A 23,754-nucleotide genomic window follows, 5' to 3' on the forward strand; every position below is an offset into this window, starting at 1 on the left:
AGATGAGCACCCTCTAGAGATCGGCTGTAGAACATTGTACCTGGAGTCAACAATAATGCATTGTACAACCAAAAATTGGATAAGAGGGTAGACCTCACATAAAGTGTTATTGCCACAAGTTTTTCAAGTAAAGAGACTGAGCCGGGCACGGTGTCTCATGCCTGTAATCCCAACACTTTGGGAGGCTGAGGTGGGTGGATCACTTGAGGTCAGAAGTTTGAAATCGGCCTGACCAATGTGGTAAAACCCCATTTCTACTAAAAATACAAAATTAGCTGAATGTGGTGGTGCATGCCTGTAATCCCAGCTATTCACAAGGCTGAGGCAGGAGGATCACTTGAATCTGGGAGGCAGAGGTTGCAGTGAGGCAATATCAAACCATTGCACTCCAGCCTGGGAAACAAGAACAAAACTCCGTCTCAAAACAAAACAAAGGCCGGGCGCGGTGGCTCACGCCTGTAATCCCAGCACTTTGGGAGGCCGAGGCGGGAGGATCACGAGGTCAAGAGATCGAGACCATCCTGGTCAACAAGGTGAAACCCCATCTCTACTAAAAATACAAAAAATTAGCTGGGCATGGTGGTGTGAGCCTGTAATCCCAGCTACTCAGGAGGCTGAGGCAGGAGAATTGCCTGAACCCAGGAGGCGGAGGTTGCGGTGAGCCGAGATCGCGCCATTGCACTCCAGCCTGGGTAACAAGAGCGAAACTGCGTCTCGGAAAAAAAAAAAAGAAAGAAAAAAGAAAAAGAGATTGAAACACTTGTGCATTGCTGATAGAAATAAAAATGGTGCTGCTGCTATGAAATAGTTTGGCAATTCCTCAAAAACGTGGACATAAAATGACCATAGGATCCATCCTTCCACTTCTAGATTTGTACCCCAAAGAGCTGAAAGCAGGAGGTTAAACAGATACTTGTATACCAATGTTCACAGCAGCATTATTCGCAACAGCCGAAAGGTAGGAACAACCCAAAGTCCATCGATAGATGAATGGACAAACGTGGTATACACACAGTGGAATATTATTCAACCTTAAAAATGGAATGAAATCCTGACTTATGCTATAACATGGATGAACCTTGAAAACATTGTGATAAGTGAAATCAACCGAAGACACAAGGACAAACACTGTATGATTCCACTTACATGAGGCAGCTAGAATAGGAAATTTATAGAGAAAGAATGTAAAATAGAGGCCACCCGGGGCTGGAGGTGGAGGAGAGGGATTTGGGAGTTGTAGTTAAATGAGTTCAGAGTTCTTGTTTCCAGGTTCTGGGAATGGACAGCGCTGACAGGTGTCCAACACTCTGAATATGCCTAATGCCACTAAACTGTACACATCACATAGTTCAAATGGTAGATTTCATTGCATATATTATGCCATAATGAAAAATTTTGAAGTAAGAGGATGAAGAAAGTTACTAACCAATAGTCTATGCTAACACTAATCCAAAAGAAGCGGGAGTAGCTACATTAATTACAGACAAAGCAGACTTGAGAGCAAAGACAATTGTCAGGAATAAAGAGGGGCATTACAAATGATAAAGGGGTCAATTCTCTAAGAAGACATAACCGTTTTAAATGTATATGTGCCTAAGAACAGAATCAAAATATGTGAGGTAGCAAACGATAGGACTGCAAGGAAAATAGATGAATTCACAATTATAGTTGAAGACTTCAACACCCTTGTATAAAAAACAGGTCTAGCAGGCAGAAAAGCAGTAAGAACAAAACAGAACTGAATAGTACCATCAGTCAACAGAATCTAATTGGCAGTTATTAATAATTCTTTCAACAATAGAAAAATACACATTCTTCTCAAGCTCACATGGAACATTCATCAAGACAGATCATATTCTGGGTCATAACATACACCTTGACAAATGTAATGCTGACAAGGAGAGAGGAGGAAGCTCTCAGATCTGTCGCCATGAGCTGCGGGTTGCAATGGGTTTTATAAGCATAAGGTAATGAGGCGTGATCTCATTGGATCCTGCAAAGAGATGATGCTGGGAGGCATGATCTGACTGGACCCTGCCATGGGGTGTTACCAGGGTCCAGTCTGATTGGATCACGGATCCTGCCTGCAGTGTTTGCTCCTTAAATCTGTCCCCACTGCTTGGTCTGAGCATTTAGGTTCCACCCATGGTTGCACACTTGTCTCACCTGGGCATGCTCGGGTTACTTAAACTTCAACCTGGGGGTCCAAGGTAACTGGAAAACAACTCACAACTTTGTTGCATGAAAACTGAACCAGGTCGGTCTGATATGGCTACAGCTCCTCTCTCCAGTGCCTTTGCCTTGTTTTATTTCTCGCTTGTCCACCGTCCTCTGCTCTTTCGTCTGACCCAGGGCTTATACTGTAGTCAGTAGCCTGAGTCTTCCAGCCTCCATCTTTCTTCCATGCTGGCTGCTTCCTGCCCTCAAACACTAGACTCCAAGTTCTTCAGCTTCTGCACTCAGTAGCCACAGCAGGGATGGAGGTGGGGCAGCTTGTTGTCTCGAGATGGCCAGGCCTCCTCGCCATTCCCATAAGGACATAGGCTTTGGGAAGAATAAAGCCAAGGAAACCTACTTCTGCTTTGAGTCATATTCTATCCCCCATACACATACCTCCCAAGGCAACAGACACCAAATTGCCCTGATTAAATAGAACAACTTGGCTGGGCACAGTGGCTCACACCTGTAATCCCAGCACTTTGGGAGGTCAAGGAGGGTGGATCACCTGATATCTGGAGTTTGAAACCAGCCCAGCCAACATGGTAAAATCCTGTTTCTACTAAAAATACAAAAAAATTAGCCAGGTGTCGTGGTGTGCACCTGTAATCCCAGCTACTCAGGAGGTTACGCAGAAGAATCACTTGAACCCAGGAGGTGGTGGTTGCAGTGAGCCGAGATCGCGCCACTGCACTCCAACCTGGGCGAGAAGAGCCAAACTCCATCTCAAATAAATAAATGGAAAAACTAGCACAGCAGGAAAATATGGGGTGAGTGAGAAAAATAAATCACTCCATAGAAGTTCCAGATGAAACCCCACACACGGAAAGCCTAAATTTCATAACCAAACATTCAGACATGCACAGACCAAGGAACTTTCTGTACTGTTTTATCGCTGAACTGAACATAGCTCCTGTGTTTGTTGATGGCAGAATACAGCATGATTTTGCCAAATCAGGGTGAACTCCCTCACCTCTGAATTGTCTTCTCCTCTTTTGAGTAAACACTTGGTTACTTTAAAGCCCCCTCTAATTGCACCTTCTTAATGATGACTTGATTTCAAGGAGCTTTTATCTTGTCCTCAGAGAAAGAGAGACAGCTGGCCTAGCGCAGCCTTAGGTCTATGCTAGTCTTTCCTGAAGGATAGCCTGGCCCATTGGACGGAGGTGAAGCCCAGCCTCACTACCTCTGCCGTTATGGCCACAGCTGCTCCAGAATCCCTTTAATTTACTAAGGCCATGGTGCTTGCACAATCAGAATAGTACTTTTAAGGTGCCATGTTCCCAACAGACGTACTGAGTCAGACCATGCAGGGGGAACCTGGAAACAGACACTAAGCCCCCGTAAGGGCATCTTATGCATGGAGACTTTGAGAGCCAGCGGAGGTGCTCTTATGATGTTATCTCTGACCCAAAGAGGAGAAGCCAGGGATCTGAGCCTGAATCCGGTCACCACCAATTCTTTTCCACGCCCTCAGCTAGTCCATGCTTTCTCTCTAGCAGGAAAACAGATTTTACATCATCAAACAATCATTTTCACTGTGATCATTTCCATGATAAAATTCAGCTAGGCATGGTGGTATGTGCCTGTAGTCCCAACTATTTGGGAGGCTGAGGCAGGAGGATCACCTGAGCCCAAGAATGCAAACCTATAATGTGCTATGATGGTGCCTGTGAATAGTCACTGCTTTCCAGTCTGAGCAACATAGCGAGACCTCATCTCTTAAGAAAAAGAAGGAAAAAAAAAGGCCAGGCGTGATGGCTCACACCCGTAATCCCAGCGCTTTGGGAGGCTGAGGCAGGTGAATCACAAGGTCAGGAGATCAAGCCATCCTGGCCGATGGGGTGAAACCCTGTGTCTACTAAAAATACAAAAATTAGCCAGGTGTGGCGATGTGTGCCTGTAGTCCCAGCTACTCAGAGGCTGAGGCAGGAGAACTTCTTGAACCCGGGAGATGGAGGTTTCAGTGAGCTGAGATCCTGCCACTGCACTCCAGCCTGGGCAACAGAGGGAGACTCCATCAAAAAAAAATTCATGCTCTGAATCCTTCAGGATTTATTCTTTGGGCTCAAAAAATCTTTCCATTTTATCCTTAGATTTCAAGTTCATGAATTTGTTTTAAAATCTATTTAAGAATTCAATTGATCTTTGCTGTACCTGCCTTCTTACTAAAGTGAAGCATCCTTCAGCCTCGTGGGTCTAGCTCCCTAGGAGGATCCTGGAGTGCAGTGCCAAGTAATGGAGATAGAGGGGGATTAGGGAAACTTTAATATCTCAAAGTTTGCCTCAGTACAATTTAAAAAAAAAAAGAAAAGAAAAGAATAGAGGCCAGGTGTGGTGGCTCATGAATGTAATCCCAGCACTTTGGGAGGTTGAGGTGGGCAGATCACAAAGTCAGGAGTTTGAGACCAGCCCAGCCAACATGGTGGCCAGGCTCTACTAAAAATATAAAAATTAGCCAGGGATGGTGGCGGGCACCTGAAATCCCAGCTACTCAGGAGGCTGAAGCAGGGGAATCACTTGAACCCAGGAGGTGGAGGTTGCAGTGAGCTGAGACTGTGCCATTGCACTCCAGCCTGGGTGACAGAGCAAGACTCATCTCAAAAAAAAAAAAAAGTATAGAAAAGTAAGAAAATCTGGATTCAACAGCTTTTCAGTGAGATGGGCCCTGCTTGGTTTAATTGGAGGGTGGGGGGAAAAACAGCAGAATGTATCAGTTAGGAGAACTTTTTTAAAACCTCAACAAGCTGTCTGAGCCTCTATGGAAGATGCTGTTATGCTGTTATGGGAGCCCCACTATCTGTTATTCTCTTCTTCTACCACATGCCAAGTTTTTAGCTGAGCATGTGGTTGTCCAGAATCAAAACTGCACAGTCTGAGCTTCACTTACAGCTAGACGGCGCTGTTCCCGTATGCCCTAGGATGTAGTCTACAGCTCTGTGTCAGTAAGTAACGTTAAACTAGGGCAGGCTGCTGTAACGAAGCAATCCCAAACTTTCAGGAACTTCTCCCATTAAACGCTTCTGCCTCACCAGTTCACAACTGCAAACAAAGGCCCATCAGTGAGTGGATAAAGAAGCTGTGAGATGGCCAGGCGCGGTGGCTCAAGCCTGTAATCCCAGCACTTTGGGAGGCCGAGGTGGGTGGATCACAAGGGTCAAGAGATCGAGACCATCCTGGCCAACACGATGAAACCCCGTCTCTACTAAAAATACAAAAACAATTAGCTGGGCGTGGTGGCGTGCGCCTGTAATCCCAGCTACCTGGGAGGCTGAGGCAAGAGTATTGCTTGAACCCGGGAGGCGGAGGTTGCAGTGAGCCGAGATCACGCCACTGCACTCCAGCCTGGCTCCTGGCAACAGAGCGAGATTCTGTCTCAAAAAAAAAAAAAAAAAAAAAAAAAAAAGAAGCTGTGAGATATATATATATTTGAATACTACTCAGCCATGAAAAGGAAGGAATTAATGGCATTCACAGCAATCTGGATGGGATTGGAAAGTATTATTCTAAGTAACTCAGGAATGGAAAACCAAACATCATATGTTCTCACCCGTAAGTGAGAGCTCATCTATGAGGATGCAAAGGCATAAGAATGGCACATGGACTTTGGGGACTCGGGGGAAGGGATGGAAAGGGGGTGAGTGATAAAAGACTACAATTGGGTTCAGTGTCTACTGCTCGAGTGATGGGTGGACCAAAATCTCACAAATCACCGCTAAAGAACCTATGCATATAACCAAACACCACCTGTTCCCAAAAAAAACTATAGAAATAAAATTTGTTTTAAAAAAACGCCTCGCTCTTATAAAGCCCAATTGTTTCCAATCAGGGAACAGCCTTGTTTTCTAATCAGGGACGTGGATTTTGCTATCTGTGCTCCGTCCTCCTACAGAGCTTCATGCCCCTCTCTAATCAGCAAACAGATGGAGAAGAGAGCAGGGCTCCTGCAGAGACGGTTTCTTCAGACTGGGCTAAAAGTGACACGTTCCATGGCCAGGATTGATGCTATGCTCACATCTAGCACAAAGGCAGTGACAAAAGACAGTAACACGATCTCACCAGAAGGGTGCGTGTCCAGAAGGATGAGGAATGCAGGATACTGGTGAGCACTGATAGCTGCTGCCCCGTCCCGGTTCCTCCCACCATCAGGCCATCCAGATTCACAAACACTTGCTGATGCCTTCCACAGGCTGGGGCCACACAGGTTTTCCAGGGCCATGACATGAGCCATGCCCAATCGTGCCATCAAGGTGCTATCCACCCAAAGGAGGAAGACGGATGGTCTAGATAGCAAAATATAATAAGGTGGCAAGTACTATATACAGCTTGATAAAGGGCTAGGTCACCACAGAGGGAAAAGTCCAATTTATTCTGCCTCGGGAAGGTGAGGCAGTTGTGACACCAGCATTGGGTCTTGATTGATGAAAAGAATGTCCCCGGAAAAGGAGTTTTAGGTAAAGGGGTCGGCTGAGCAAAGATGCCACAGTACAAAGGTAACAAGCCAGGGGTGGCTGCTGTGTGACACAGACAGCGTGGAAAGCCCTGGAACCCTGTCTCCCAAAGCTATTGAGTCCTATCTGCCTATTGACGTTCCGCCCGCCCGCAAAGCCCAGAGTCCTCCAAGAGGCCTTTCTTCACAGCCTTTCCTACACACACAGCAACCGGCCAGGGTCAGGCCAATGTCTAATTAATCCCAAGAACCCAGCGGAGAATAGCCCAGCACCTTCGGCACAGGAGCGCCTTGGGAAGTCAAGGTCAAGGACTCCAGCCTCATTTATGTGATGGTAAATAGCACTGGTCTTTGTCAAATGGCTGGAAATTTTGTTCACCCCCTGCTGCCCCCGGAGCTAGTTAATGGTTAGTTTCTGATTGCTGCCTCATGCTGTCCGGCGGGAGGTTCTGAATGACTCAGGGTTCTGCTGACATTCCAGGAGGTCACCGGAGAGATGAGACGCTCCCCCAGACGTGACCCCAGGCACACAGGCAGCGGACACAGCAGGAAGCAGGAAAAGGGCCTCTCTCCCTTCTGAGTGCTCGGACATCAGCTAAAGAACCAAGACCCTTGCTGTTCCTCCAGATGACTCTGTAATACCATGAACACAAAATAAAATCTGCTCAGCCTACTTTTCTAAGAGCAGATGCCCTTTTCCAAGGTGGATAGAAACCCGATTGGCTGCACAGAAAAGAACGTTTCAGCTCTTCCGAATTTCTAAAACTGTGCATATGCACGTTAGATAGTTGACCACTAACGTTCCTAAGACGATAACACGAAGAAAGAGTTGTTATTTCAAAAAGAAGTCCGTTGAGACATGTTTAAAATTCACACGTATATGACTTAAAAATATTACCATGCATGAATATAGACTATCTAAACGGATCCTCACTGGAGGGACAAAAGCATTCAGAGTAAAAGGCCTGACAAGTTAGTAGCCATTGCATCCTTGCGATCTCACGCACACAGTGATCCATTAGCCGTCGTCATAACAACTGAAGGGGACTGAGCACTTGCTGTGTGGCAGGCACTACGCTAAGGGCTTTATGCATTTCCTCGGTTAATTATCAGTCCCACAACAGCAGTCCTGTTACCATCTCATTTTACGGATGAGGAGCAGAGGCCTGCATTGGACCTCCCAGGGAGAAGGTAATAAAGTCAGGCCTAGCATTCAAGTGTGTCTAAGTCTAAAACCTATGGCTTTAACCAACCACCACACCGTCTCCTTAAACGGTTCCTATGTGTCTATTCATTCCTTAAACAAACATTTATTGGGCACCTGTGTGCAAGCACTCAGCTAAGTCCTAGAGGATAAAAATGTATATAAAAGTCTGCCCTCTGCAAACCTGGGCTCTAGCAGTCAGTATCCACTTTATCTTTAAAATGCCTACACCGATGGCTATTTTATTCAAAATAACCTCAAACTGGAAACAACCCAAATGGTCTTCAGAGGGTAAGTGGTTAAAAATCAACAGTGGCTGATCCAAACCACAGAATACCACTCACCAATAAAAAAGAGCAAACTATTAGCACCGAAATGACCTGGATGGGCCTCAAAGAGACCCTTCTGAATGAAGAAGTCCGCTAGCCGGTGATCTATTATATTAGTCCATTCTCACACTGCTGTAAAGAAGTACCAGAGCCTGGGTCATTTATAAAGAAGAGCTTTCACTGGTCACAGTTCTTCACGCTGTACAGAAAGTATGATGCTGGTATCTGCTTAGCTTCTGGGAAGACCTCAGGAAACTTACAGTCATGGCAGAAGGCAAAGGGGAAGCGGGCATATCTTACATGCCCGGAGCAGGAGGGAGTGGGGAGGTGGGGTTGTGCCACACACTTTTCAACAGACAGATCTTGTGAGAACTCTATTGTGAGAATAACACAAGGGAAATTATGTAAGCCATTAGAAACCACCTCCACGGCCGGGCGTGGTGGCTCACATCTGTAATCCCAGCACTGTGGGAGATGGAGGCAGGTGGATCATTTGAGGTCAGGAGTTCAAGACCGGCCTGGCCAACAAAGTTAAAACCTATCTCTACTAAAAATACAAAAATGTGCTGGGTGTGGTGGCAGGTGCCTGTAATTCCAGCTACTCAGGAGGCTGAGGCAGGAGAATCACTGGAACCCAGGAGGCTGAAGTTGCAGTGAGTCCAGACGGCGCCACTGCACTTCAGCCTAAGTGACAGAGAGAAAAAACAAAGAAAGAAAGAAAGAAAAAGAAACCATCCCTATGATCCCATCACCTTCTACCAGGCCCCACCTGCAGCAGTGGGGATTACATTTCAACGTGAGATTTCGGCGGGAACACAGATCCAAACCGTATTACATATGATATGATACCATTTATGCAACATTCTGAAATGACAAAATTACAGTGATGGAGAACAGGTGAGTGGTCGCCAGCAGGTAGGGAGAGGGGAAAGGAGGAAAGGGGACTTGAGGCTCTAAAGGGGTAGCATGAGGGAGCCTCCTGGTGATGGAACAGTCCTGTATCTTGATTTTGGCTATGGTTATAAGAATCCACACGTGATAAACCTGCATAGAACTCTACACACTCACACACACACATACATATGAAACGGGAAATCTAGGTAGGTTCTGTGACCTAGTCTCAACATCATGGTAGCGATTCAGTATGGCAGCTATGTAAGATATTACACTGGGGGAAACTGAGGAAAGGGTACAAGGACCTTCCTGCCTAGTTTTTGCTCGCACCATCCTTGAGTCTGTGTCAAATTTGTGTAAAGAATTGAATGACTCTGCAAGTTTTTTCCTTTATTGGAGGCTATTTAACCTCACTGTTGCCCAGAGAAAGCGAAGTTTCAGTGGTACTCGGCAGACCCCAAATTGAAGTTCTTGTAGCTGGTAGTTAGATAAAGCCAGCAATTAACCTGTAACTATCCTGTCTGCAGCCAAATGATAGTTTCCATACAGTGATTTCTCTTTTTGGCATTTTTTGATTTGTTTCTTGGGATCTTTTTTTCTTCTGAAGCACAGCTCTTTTATTAAATAGACCCAAAAGCACACATTTGATACTTTCATACATTTTCTAAACTACGATCTAAAATGTTTTTATGAACATGCATATGAATAAATAACAACCCCTCCCAATCTATGCCATGCTTCTTTTTGAAGAATTATCCCATGTTATCCTATTTTTATAACATGCCACCCATGAACCTGATTCAAAGGCCAAAATCCCACAAAATAAAGGTAGCATTTGGTCTGACAATCCACTCCAAGCAACCAAAGCCTTCTCTTGGGTCAGTAGAAGTTTTGGTCCTGCGTCTATCAAAATCCTCTCATTCTCTAACAGACTATGTCTTTATGCGGCCTATTTTGTCAAATACAAGGTGCCATGAATTGAGAGACATCTTGATTTCCAGAATGAGATTCTCCAGCATGAAGAAAACCTGTCTTCCAATCGCTGGGCTGTGGTGGGAGCACCACCCTCCAGGTGGAGAAAGTGTAGCCTCTGCGTGTATTTGAAGAGCCAAACATCCCTTAAGCCATAAATAAAATGTTTCATTCTTGGGGATGTAAGGAAAACAAAAATACAGGACAGGCACAGTGGCTCACGCCTGTAATCCCAGCACTTTGGAAGACCAAGGTCAGGAGTTTGAGACTAGCCTGGCCAACACGGAGAAACCCCATCTCTACTAAAAATACAAAATTAGCCAGGCGTGGTGGTGCATGCCTGCAATCCCAGCTACTCGGGAGGCTGAGGCAGGAGAATTGGTTGAACCAGGGAGGTGAAGGTTGCAGTGAGCTGAGATCGTGCCGCTGCACTCCAGCCTGGGCAACATAGCAAGACTCCATCTCAAAAATAATAAAAAAACAAAAACAAACAAACGAACAAAAAAGACCACCAAAACCAAACCAAGGTTTCCCTTTTGCACACTAAGAACTCGGTGGGGAACAATCGCTTGGTTCTTGGCACTGGCCAGATGAGCTCATGAGAAAATTCCCAGCAAGAGCAGTGCCTGGGTGACTGCAGTGAGTCACCGTCAGAGGCCTGACTCCATCACAAGGCTGCGAACAGGGTTCCCGGCACGAGCGTCAGCTACTTCCTGCCTGAGTCAGACGCAGGCCCCGGAGGCGGCTCCGCGGAGGGAAGGGGCACCTTCTCCACACACCTCCTTCACTGAGTCACAGACAAGCTATGCAGAGAAATCTCTGGGATCCGCGGCAAGGCTCTAGGCAGAGGACCGAGAAGGGAGCAGCTTCCAGAGGCCACACAGGTTTGTCTCCATGACAACAGAGGCGGGGCCCGTGGCACAAGGTCTCTAAGCGCTGAAGCGTCGCTGAACCTTAGCAAAGAACAGGAAGCATCGGCCTAATGGGACAATCAACCCAGAGCCACCTAACCACAGACCCCAAAAGGCCCCTAGACGCCACCAGTCCAGGAACAGATCAAACTCAGGAATATATGAAGTTGGGTGGAAAATCTTTGCTTCCACTAACCGGTAACTGATATTTAGCACTTTAGTTACGAAGGTAGGCAGCACACCACACGGGCAGCCTCTGTGACGTCCCCAGTAAAAAATCATAATATGCTCATGTCACATGATGGGTGTTGCAGATTTTTGTTTGAGACAGAGTCTGGCTCTGTCACCAAACATGGAATGCAGTAGTATCATCACAGCTCACTGCAACCTCGACTTCCCGAGCTGGAGGGACCCTCCCGCCTCAGCCTCCAAGTAGCTGGGACTATAGGCACATGCCACCACACCCAGCTAATTTTTTAAAGATGGGATCTCACTATGTTGCCCTGGCTAGTCTCAAACTCCTGGGCTCAAGTGATCCTCCTACATCACCTCCCAAATGCTGGGATTACAGGGAGAGCCACCACACCTAGCCTGTTGCAGAAGTCTTGAAGGAATATTTACCCTTCATCTCTACTCTGAAATTGTGGTTATTATCAGACTTGCCTCTATTAAATGCATTATTAAAGTAGCACATACATTTCTTATATTTGGCATTCTGATATCAGTATTTCAATAATTCTTTCCTTCGTAATCCAAAGTATTTTATTTTTAAAATTTACACATTATTCTAAGAAGGGGCTCAAAATCAACCCTAGAGGATCAGAGGGGCTGCCGCATAACAAAAAGCTTCAGGACACAGAACAAAGTACTTCAGAGGGACTTACACTACAGTTTTCAAATTTTCATTTTCAGAGATAGGATCTCGCTCTGTCACCGAGGCTGTAGTACAGTGGTCCAACATAGCTCACGGCAGCCTTGATCTCCTGGGCTGAAGCGATCTTCCCCTTCAGCCTTCCGAGTACCTGGGACCACAGGTAAGTGCCACCACACCCAGCTATTTTATTTTTTGTAGAGACAGGTCTCCCTATGCTGCCCAGGCTGGTCTCAAACTCCTGGGCTCAAGCGATCCTCCAGCCTCAGCTTCCCAAAGTGCTGAGATTATGGGCATGAGCCGTCGCACTGGCCCATAACAGAAATGTATTTTCTCATGCTTCTGAAGCTGGGAGTCAAAGATCAAAGTGTCGGCAGGGCTGGGTCCTTCTGAGGCTGTGGGAAGGATCTGTCCAGGCCTCTGCCCATGACCAGTAGTCAGCTGTCTTCACTGTCTCTTCTCATCCCTTCCCTCTGCACGTGCCTGTCTCCAAATTTCCCTTTGTATAAGGACATCAGCCATACTGGATTAGGGCCCATCCTAAGGACCTCTTTTTAACTTGATCGCCTTTGGAAAGAACTTTCTCCAAATAAGGTCACACCCTGAGGTGCTGGCGAGTAGGAGTCCAAGGTAACACTTTTGGCAGGGACGCAATTCAGCCCTTAATGTATTCCGGTCCAATCTTCATGTTTTCCTTAGAAGGCCCTTAAGCCCAGAGTGACTGACAGAACTGTCCATAGAACAGAGGTTTCCTGACATCTCACTCAGGGTCTGAAGTGCTTTATATGCTGTAAAGGGCCATGCAATTTGTAGGTTACATGGCAGCTGGGATCCCTTAAACAGCCGGGAGCCATCCCTCCGCCTTGCAGATGTTCTCTGGAAGGCAAAGCTTTTCACCCTCCAGTGGTAAGCTCTTTGGGCCCCAGAAGACCAACAGGGAAAACTCCAGGCTTCATTTTTGTTTGCTATGCTTTTGGTTGGCAGCTGCTTCTAGTCACATCTCTCATTTCACAGCCATCATGAGAATATGGATCACAGCAAACTCCACCTCTACCAAAAATACAAAAAAAAAAACTTAGCCGGGTGTGGTGGCAGACATCTGTAATCCCAGCTACTTGGGAGGCTGAGACAAGAGAATCACTTGAACCCGGGAGGTGAAGGTTGCAGTGAGCTGAGATTGTGCCACTGCACTCCAGCCTGGGCAACAGAGCAAGACTCCGTCTCAAAAAAAGAAAAGAAAAGCCTGCAATCTCAGCTCCACAGAAGACATGTGAACACTTTAGGAAAATGGAAAGTATTCTCCTTTCCTTTATTTTCCTCTGAGAATCTGTCTATAAATCAAGCCCTCAGCCCTATTGTCCAAATCTGAAATAAAGCCTGCCTTCTCCATCTGACCCTATTCTCAAGAGACCTGAAATGAAATCTTTCCACATAGCCCTTGGCAGGCACAGATCCAGGATATGGAACAGGTCTGATGGAAATGTGTGAAAGCACAGTGTCGGGCCCAGATCCACCTATTTCTTTTTCCTTTTTCTTTTTCTTTTTCTTTTTTTTCTTTTCTTTTTTTTTTTTTGAGACACAGTCTTGTTCTATTGCCCAGACTGGAGTGCAATGGCACCATCTTGGCTCACTGCAACCTCCACCTCCCGGCTTCAAGTGGTTCTCCTGGCTCAGCCTCCCGAGTAGGTGAGACTACAGGTGCCCACCACCACGCCTAGCTAATTTTTGTATTTTTAGTAGAGATGGGATTCACCACGTTGGTCAGGCTGGTCTCGAACTCTTGACCTCAGGAGATCCACCCGCCCCGGCCTCCCAAAGTTCTGGGATTACAGGTATGAGCCACTGCACCCAGGCAGATCAACCTATTTCAACACATTGGCCAGAATCTATAAATCCAAGGCATCATTCAGGATTTAGTTAAGAAACCCCAATGTCCTAATGGGGAAGTCAGAATGATCACCTTCACTAGACAGCCTGGAGTCAAGGGAGGACAAGGGAGACCATTACTTGCAAGTCCTAAGGGACAGGAGGGACATTTATCATCTCCAAGCACTGACTTCATCAGCCATTCACCAAACCAGACTAGTGACAGCCCCTGTCTGTGAACTCAGGGTGCTTTGCACTTGTTTGTAACATACAACATGCACACACAATGGCAAGCAAGCACGCATGTACTGCCTCACATCCGCCTCCCTGCTGGACCGCAGCCACCATCAGGGAAGGGGCGACTGCCTCTCCCACCCTCTGCTCCACCCTCAGTGCTCAGCACAGATTCCCACACATGGTAGAGTCTGGTAAACATTCACTAAGTAAATACACGCCTCTCCCTCTTCCACACCCCTCTCTGATAGCCTATGACCCTTTTGCAGTACTTCTTCCCATTTAAGGTTGAACTAGGGTTCATTTAAATTTAGCTTTTAAAATATAAATACATGCCCACAGTGCGGGGGCAGAAAGCACATACAGATACACACAGGCTCCACCCTCCAGCCACGGGAGAAGGCACTGTGGCTATTTGGGGCCACAGTATTCTGTTACCTTTATTGAACATTCAGTTTTTATCAAAGATTTTCTGTATACTGCCTCATTTATTCTACACGATAACCTTAGCTAGAGACTCATAGGCTTGGGGCTTGAACACCTTGTCCAAGGTCACACACCTAGAGGGTATGAACCAGGACTGGCTCTAAAAGAGGTCTGAGTCCAACACTGGGCTTAATCAGCTTCCTGTGCTACCTGCCCGGAAGTGGCTTCATTACTCTTAAAGAATTTGGCTTCCCACCCCTTCTGCAAGCACGGCTACCAAGCTGTTCCTCCTGCAATATATAATAAGACACATCTGAAGTTTGACTTCCTGCCTCTTGGTTCCCACACCCCCAGGAGGCAGCTGTCAGAGTCCTTCAGTGGCTGAAGGAGCAGAGCCTGGGCCTCCCAGGTGTCACACAGGCACCAGGAAATATTAAATTAAAAGGGGAAGTTCTTCTTTGGTTCTAGTCCTTACCTTATCAGAGGTGTTGGAACAAGGCTGACATTTACAATGCACAGGAGCTTGGCTACTTCAGCAATCGCACGGCCACTGGTATTTCCGGAAGGATCCTTTTCAATGCTAAACACATTTTCTCTTGGCACTTGAAACTAGGTTCCAGACGGGGAAGTGGCTGAATACTAATTACTTGTAGCAAGGACACTGGAAGACCATCTTTCACTTTTTTCCCAATTTCAATAATCTGTTCCAGAATGCTTCTTACCCAAGCCCACCTTCCAGAAAATAAGTTTAAAAACTGGGAAAATCCACAGTTAGGATGAAATGAATAAAAATGTCTTTCCTTCCTTCCTTTATTTGGCAAATATTTAGTGAGCGCTTACTATCCCAGGCAGGGGGCTAGATCTTGGGGAGAGAGTGATGAGTCAAAACTGGCCCAGTTCCTACCCTCAAGATGCTTAAGTCTAATGAGATAACGGGCATGAAGCAAATAATCACACCAGTAAAGGCGCAGCTGCAACTCTGGGGGTCCCACAAAAGAGGCACGTGGTCTAATGAGTGCATGTTGTAGGGCCTGACCTAGCCCAGAGGCCGAGAAGACTCCTTAGTGCCACGACACCTAATGCACTAGAAATCACCTGGTAAGCCACACACGGTGGCTCACACCTGTAATCGCAGCACATTGGGAGGCTGAGGCGGGTGGATCATGAGGTCAGGAGTTCAAGACCAGCCTGGCTAAGATGGTGAAATCCTGTCTCTACTAAAAATACAAAAAAATCAGCTGGGCATGGTGGCTCATGCCTGCAATCCCAGCACTTTGGGAGGCCAAGGGAGGCGGGTCACAAGCTCAGGAGACCAAGACCATCCTGGGCAACATGGTGAAACCTCATCTCTACTAAAAATACAAAAATTAGCTTGATGTGGTGGCACATTCCTATAATCCCAGCTACTCAGGAGGCTGAGGCAGGGGAATAGCTTGAACCAGGCAATCTGAGCTGAGATCACACGACTGCACCCCAGCCTAGCAAGAGAGTGAGACTGTGTCTCGAAATAAATAAATAAAAATGCAAAAAATTAGCCAGGTGTGGTGGCAGGTGCCTGTAATCCCAGCTACTTGGAAGGCTGAAGCAGGAGAATTGCTTGAACCAGGGAGTTGGAGGTTGCAGTGAACTGAGATTGCACCACTGCACTCTAGCCTGGTGACAGAGTGAGAATCTGTCTCAAGAAAAAATAAATAAAAATACAAAAAATTAGTTGGGTGTGGTGGCGAGCACCTATAATCCCAGCTACTCAGGAGGCTGAGGCAGAGAACTGCTTGAACCCAGAAAGTGGAAGTTGCAGTGAGTCAAGATCACACCACTGCACTCCAGCCTGGCCTAAGCGACAGAGCGAGCAAGAACCAGAGGCCCCAGGAGACGGCGAGCTGTGCTTACGATGTGTGTCATTAAACCCATGAGCCGCAGGGAACCATTGGAGGGCTTTTAAACCTTGCAAGACACAATCAGTTGCCTCAAAAATATTCCTCTAGTTTCATGGTAGAATAATGAGTAATATTAGCAGTGGCTCACGCCTGTAGTTCTAGCACTTTGGGAGGCCAAGGCAGGAGGATCACTTGAGCCCAAGAGTTTAAGACAAGCCTGGGCAACATACAAGGCCTTGTCTCTACAAGAAATTAAAAATCAGCTAGGCATATAGTCCTAGCTACTCAGGAGTCTGAGGCAAGAGGATTGCTTGAGCCCAGGAGGTCAAGGCTGCAGTCCCACCCATGTAGCAGAACTAGACCCAGTCTCTAAAAAATGATCATAGTAAATCAAAAAACAAACACACGGAAAGTGAAGGACAAGAGACGGCTCCCCCGACAGTAGAATACTGAATGGTAAACACACAGGAGGGGTGGAACTGGAAAACCATGTTTCTGCAATCATCACGGCAAAAACTGGTTGAGACGAGAATCATCAATGAGGGCTAAAATTAAAAGGAAGGTTGGATGAGGAGCAGGATGTGTTCATGGTCTCAGTGCTTCCCCATAGATTGCTTATTAGCTCAAGGTAGAAAATAGTAAGTATACAGTGGAAAAACTGAAGAATACATTGGGCAGGTGATCAGATTATTACCTACAAGAGGCAGGTGGGGTCCCAGGCCTTCACAGGTGATACCCCAAGAGACACAAGGTGACTTCCATAATTGATGAAATTGGAAGACGGACTACATTATATACAAGTATTCTATCAAGGCCAGATTTTCTGAATTGGATAACTGTACCATGGTCATATGAGACCCTCCTTGTTCTTACAAAACATACACTGAAATATAAAGGGGTAAAGGAGCCTGATTTATGCAATCTACTCCCCGATTATTAAGGGAAAAATAGAAAATAAAAACAACATGCACATACAGAAAGAATGAGAAAGAGAGTTACCAAGTGAATGTGGCAAAATGTTTATTTTGAATAAAGGGACTAAGGGATTTCTCTGTAATATTTTTACAGCTTTTCTTTAATTTGGAAATTATTTCATAATAAAAAGTTAAAAAATCAAATACCTAAGAATAAATGTGATAAAATATGTGTAAGACCTCTATGTAGAAGACATGGATATTAAGACAAAAAACCCTAAATATATGAAGGAATAAGCCATTTCTTAGATTGAAAAAGTCAACATTGTAAGGATAGCAATTCTTCCCAAAGTTACCTATAGAGTTAATGTGATTTAAATTAAAATCTTAGCAAAATTTGTATGGAAATTCAAAAGCTTATTCTACAATCAAATGGAAATCCAATGGGCCAAGAATAGCCAGGCAATCTTGCATAAGAACAGAGCAAGATGATTTACTTTACCAGATGTCAAACTTTATTTTTAAGCTACATTAAGGGAGTGTGATACTGGTGCAAGTTTAGACAAATGCACATGGAATGTCTAGAAGCAGACCCTCTAGATTAATGACAAAGACAGCACTCGAACGCAATGGGAAAGGCAGCCTTCCAATGAGTGGTGCCAAGTCAGTTAGATATGGAGAAAAAGTGACACCAGACCCCTGTCATCATTCACAAAGACCAATTCCAGGCGGGTTGTAGGTACAAAGGCAAAACCACAAGACTTCTTGAGAAGATAACGGTGGCCAGACACCGCTCACACCTGTCATCCCAAAACTTTGGGAGGCCGAGGCCAAAGGATCACTTGAGGCCAGAATTTTAAGACCAGCCTGGCCAACATGACAAAACTTTGTCTCTATTAAAAATACAAAAATTAACCAGGCAAGGTGACACATGCCTGTAATACTCAGCTACTCAGGAGGGCAAGGCGCAAGAATGGTTTAAGCCCAGGAGGCAGAGGTTGCAGTGAGCAGAGATCACACCATTGCACTCCAGCCTGGACGAAAGAGCAAGACTCTGTCTCAAAAAAAAGAAAAGAAAAGAAAAGAATAATTATTATTGAGCTCGTTTCTCAGCTCCACACCCACACTTCTTTGTCCTGCTTTGTAATTCTGGGGCCAGTACTCTTCACTTCCCCCTTGCTGGTCAGCTCCCTGCTAGAACCTGCAATAGGAGCTACTAGAAAGAGGTAGAAATTCAGGAAGAGTGAAATGGAGATGTCCTCCGCGCTGATGCCGTCACTGGGCAGCGTTTTGGTTCCAGCCCTCAGCTTCTTTCAGCTCTCCCGGAACCAATCTCATCACAGCCCCTCAGGGCTATCAGCAGCTCCTCCTTAGAAGTCTGAGGCTCCTCCGCTGTGAAGGATCCCTTCTCTGAGCTACAAGGTTTTGATAACATCACCCTCTTCCCTTTGCTCCTCTAGTCTTTGAGGCAGTAACCATTTCTGAAGCTATTGTCTCTGTTATCTTAGGACTCCTGTTTTGGTTTTCAGACGCTGAAACCTGTGTGACCATTTCTCTTTATTAGATTCTCTCTCCTGAAATTTACAGTGTTTTCCCAACTTGACCATGACTGATACAATAACACACATGAATATCCTTGTGGCCTTGGGGCAGGGAAAGATTTCTTAAGCATAAAGAGGATGCTTGATAAGTTAGATTACATTGAAAATATCCCAAGACAGCTTGGTGTTTACCTTTATTTTAGGTTTGTGGGTATATGTGAAGGTTTGTTATACAAGTAAACTAATGTCATGGGGTTTGTTATACAGATTATTTCTTCTCCCAGGTAGTTATCCTTTTTTTTTTTTTTTTTTTTTTTTTTGAGACAAAGTCTCGCTCTGTCCCCCAGGCTGGAGTACAGTGGTGTGATCTCACCTCACTTCGACCTTTGTGTCCCAAATTCATGTGATTCTTTTGCCCCAGCCTCCTGAGTATAGCTGGGGCACAAGTATGTGCCATGATGCCTGGCTAATTTTTGTATTTTTAGTAGAGACAGGGTTTTACCTTGTTGTCCAGGCTGGTCTTGAACTCCTGACCTCAAGTGATCCACCTGCCTTGGCCTACCAAAGTGCTGGTATTAGAGAGGTGAGCCACCACACCTGGACTAATTTTTGTATTTTTAGTAGAGATGGGGTTTTACCATGTTGGCCAGACTGCTCTCAAACTCCCAACCTCAGTAATTTGCCCACCTTGGCTTACCGAAGTGCTGGGATTATAGGTGGCTCACACCTATAATCCCAGCCCCCAATAGTTATATTTTCTGCTCCTTTCCCTCCTCCCATTCTTCTCTGTCAAGTAGGCCCCACTGTGTGTTGTTCCCCTATGTGTGTCCATGCGTTCTCATCATCTAGCTCCCACTTATAAGTGAGAACATGCGGTATTTGGTTCCTGTTCCTGAGTTAGCTTGCTAAGGACAATAGTCTCTAGCTCCATCTACGTTCCTGCAAAAGACATGATCTCATTCCAGAGACAGCTTTTCATGGGTTAAAAGGCAAGTGACAGAGCAGGAAAAGCCATCTGCTACTCATTTAACAACAAAAGACCTTGCATTCAGAAACATCCTACATATAAGAGCAGAAAATTGAGTTTCAAAAAATGAGCAAGACTTCAAAATACGCTTCGCAAAAGACTATTCAAATATCCAGTAAACACATGAAAAGACACTCAACCTCATTTGTCAAAAGTGGAATGCAAATTAAAATTGTAAAGTGATACCACCAGTACATACCATCAGAGAAGCTGAAATTAGAAAGACTGGCAATACCAGGTGAGGGTGAAGATGCAGGGAACCGACCCCCGGTCCACTACAGGTGGGAAGGTAAATGAGTGCCACAGTTGAGGAAAACTGTTCAGCACTAGCTACCAAAATTGAACACATGCCTACCATCCGACGGTCTCATTCCCATTTACAAATCCAATGAAATGCCTGCCCTTTTTCAGTGAAATATGGGTTCAAGAATGCTCTCAGCATCGTTATTAATAATAATAATAAACTGAAAAAATACACGTGACCACAGACAGTAGAATGGAAAATAAGCTGTTAGTATATCCATACAATAAAACACTATACAAAAATGAGAATCAATCACTACCTAATGCAACAGTAAGTATGAATCTCAGAATTTAATGTTGAGGAAAACAAAGTCACGGAAAGATAATACACTGTGATTTATGTAAAGTTTAAAGTAAAACAGACAGGTGAAATGAAACTATAGCACCTGGGGATACATGCTTAGATGGTAAAACTGTCAAAAGCAGCAGAGAAGTCACTACCACCTATATCAGGATGGTGGTTACTTCCGGGGACAGAAAGCGGGTGGCAATTAAAATGAGGCATGAAGGAGCCTTCTAGATGCCTGCAATGTCTGAATTTTTTAACCTCATGGTATATATCTTTGTTTGGCAATAAATTATAGAACCATACTTTATATTTTCCATGCTTTTTTTCATGTACGTTGTACTTCACCATAAAAAGATTACAATGTAGATAATAATGCACATTTCTTAGGATGACCATTAGAATTAAATGAGGCAGGCATACAGAAGGCTTTGCTAAGTGCCTGCCATTCAGCCAGCACTCATCACATAATGGTTATTACTATCTGATGTCCCACCACTGAGCAATGAAAATAACTACTAATGCTGGGCTAGGAGAAAGCAAACTCTAATGAGAGGACTTCAAATAGTTTCTAGTATATTCTCAAAAACTGCAGGTAGAGGCCAGAGGTAAGATGTACGTGTGTTTGCTACAGATAAATGCCAGGAGACAAAGGGGACTACCACAACGCTTGGCACACAAGAGTCACTCAATAATTACTAGAAACATGGATGGAAGGATGGATGGATGGGTAGATGGATGAATGGATGAGTAGATGGATGAATGGATGGATGAGCAAGCAGACTGATGGGTAGGTGGATGGATGAATGGAATTATGGGCTAATGAACAAATGGATGGATGGATGAATGAATGGATGAGTGGATGGATGGGTGGATGGGTGAGCAGATGAATGGATGGGTGGGTGAATGGATGGATGGGTGGATGGATGGATGGATAGATGGATGGATGGGATGAATGAATAAATGGACGGGTGGATGGGTGGATGGATGGATGTAAATGGATGGATGGATGGGATAAATGAATAAGATGGGTGGGTGGGTGGATGGATGGATAGATGGATAGATGAGATGAATGAATAAATGGATATGTGGGTGGGTAGGTAGATGGATGTGGATGGATGGATGGATGGATGGATGGATTGGTAGATGGATGAGTGGATGGATGGATGTGGATGGATGGATGGATAGATGGGATGAATGAATAAATGGACAGGTGGATGGATGGATAGATGGATAGATGGGATGAATGAATAAATGGACAGGTGGATGGAGGGATAGATGGATAGATGGGATGAATGAATAAATGGACAGGTGGATGGATGGATGGATGGATGGTTGGATTGGTAGATGTATGAGTGGATGGATGGATAAGTGTGTGGAAAGATGAACTGAAACAAGACTGGTTTGATTAAAATCTTGCAACCCCAAGGGTGTACACACTTCCTCCATGCAGTTCTCTCTGTCCAGAGCTAAACACAAGACCGCATATGATACAGTGTAATTTTAGGCTTTGTGGTAACAGGAAGGTTGGTGGCCATTTTTGCAGGCCTTTCCATGGTCATTCCTGGCTATTTACTGGCCATGGGAAAGAATTATGTCAGCCTGGATCTCTAACCTACCACCAAGTGGGAAGAGAGTTTATTTCACCTACAAATTTAATGTTCTGCCAAGGCCATCAGTCCAGGCTGTGGGCAAAGTATGAGAGTAGTTTTTCCACCCAGACAGTCCCCTACAGGGAGCAGGGGTTAAGCTAATGAACATCTAGTGGATATTCAAACAGGAAGAGAAGACACTAGGTTAAGAGCATGTTTTCCTAAGCCAGCCTAAAATGACAATCAGTCATCTGAAATGAGGACCACTGAGGCCACAATTTCTAGTCCAGTATTATATCTAATTGCAGACTTCAGAGTATTGTTCATTCAAGGGAACCATCACTCAATTCACCAAGTGGTCCCTATGGTCCATTTAGTGTGGCCTGTCTGGCCCTTAGTAATGGAAACAGAGAAGCCCATTAACTGCACAGGCACACATTTATCACGTGGCAGAGGCCTCGTGCCTTTCTGTCTTTTTTATTCCTGTTATAAAGCAAGACATGCTGGCTCATGAAATCTGAATGCCTCCATGATCCCTTCACCTCTCTTCCCCAATCTGAATCTCTCTTGGAGTAACACAATTAAGAGTTGGGTCTGTTTCCTTCCAGACTTTTTTCTTTATGTGCACACAAACATAGACACACATTTCTTACATTTCTTTTCCATAAAAAAATAAGGTCAAAATATATATGCTGCTCAGTACCCTGCTCAGTGCTTATCATCAAGAACTTTCTGTCGATGACTCTGAAGCTACTTCCTTCTTAGTGGTGTCTGCATAGAAAAGCAGGCCCTCTGCTCCTACCCGCCAGTCCCTTCATCATTTTGGAGTGTCCATGCCTGGGCGTAGGTGAGCTTTTGCTTTAGGTATCTATACCTATAACTCTCTTCTGAGACTTAACCTAGGGCTCCCAGAGCCATTTTGCCTGAGAGGGGCTGAAGGATTATGAACACCTGGCTCCTTGTCTCCAGTGGGTGCAATCTACATCCCAGAGTCCGGCATTGGGATCAGGCAGGTGCCAGATCAGATCTGAAATCACATCCTGACTTGTTCCTTCCACCTCCCTCCCCTGCTTCCCTGCTCCCTCACAAGGTTGTCCTGGGAACTTTTCCATAATCAATTCCATGCACAGGAACTTTCATCGCCAGGCATGTCTGGGGAAGGTGATCACAGCATGCAGTACTCCATGAGACGGGACATGCATCATTTACCTAACCAGTCTCCTGTGAGTGGACTGTGATGCTGTCCTCGATTTTTCCCATCACAGACCATTCTGGACATGGGCTGGCACACTAGTCCAACAAAAGGGTCCTCAACTGCCCTCCACCCTGGCCACTCTTACAAGTCACTTCCATGGCACACTAGTCCAACAAAAGGGTCCTCAACTGCCCTCCACCCTGGCCACTCTTACAAGTCACTTCCATGGCACACTAGTCCAACAAAAGGGTCCTCAACTGCCCTCCACCCTGGCCACTCTTACAAGTCACTTCCATGGCACACTAGTCCAACAAAAGGGTCCTCAACTGCCCTCCACCCTGGCCACTCTTACAAGTCACTTCCATGGCACACTAGTCCAACAAAAGGGTCCTCAACTGCCCTCCACCCTGGCCACTCTTACAAGTCACTTCCATGGCACACTAGTCCAACAAAAGGGTCCTCAACTGCCCTCCACCCTGGCCACTCTTACAAGTCACTTCCATGGCACACTAGTCCAACAAAAGGGTCCTCAACTGCCCTCCACCCTGGCCACTCTTACAAGTCACTTCTATGGCACACTAGTCCAACAAAAGGGTCCTCAACTGCCCTCCACCCTGGCCACTCTTACAAGTCACTTCCATGGCA

The 23,754-nt window shown here is 45.5% G+C and overlaps 1 protein-coding gene and 1 long non-coding RNA gene across 10 annotated transcripts in view; one reads left to right on the top strand and one right to left on the bottom strand.

Moving 5' to 3' along the window:
* Positions 1-23,754, bottom strand: part of PFKFB3 (6-phosphofructo-2-kinase/fructose-2,6-biphosphatase 3) — a 254,674-nt gene that overhangs the window by 127,160 nt on the left and 103,760 nt on the right. The gene's annotated exons all lie outside the window — the stretch shown is intronic.
* On the top strand, positions 10,791-13,242 carry LOC118155241 (uncharacterized). Its single transcript, XR_004745436.3, has 3 exons — positions 10,791-10,950; positions 11,890-12,011; positions 12,863-13,242. It is a non-coding gene; the product is annotated as an uncharacterized LOC118155241 (long non-coding RNA).

The sequence above is a fragment of the Callithrix jacchus genome, chromosome 7, assembly GCF_049354715.1.
Source record: "Callithrix jacchus isolate 240 chromosome 7, calJac240_pri, whole genome shotgun sequence".
Classification (NCBI taxonomy): Eukaryota; Metazoa; Chordata; class Mammalia; order Primates; family Cebidae; genus Callithrix; species Callithrix jacchus.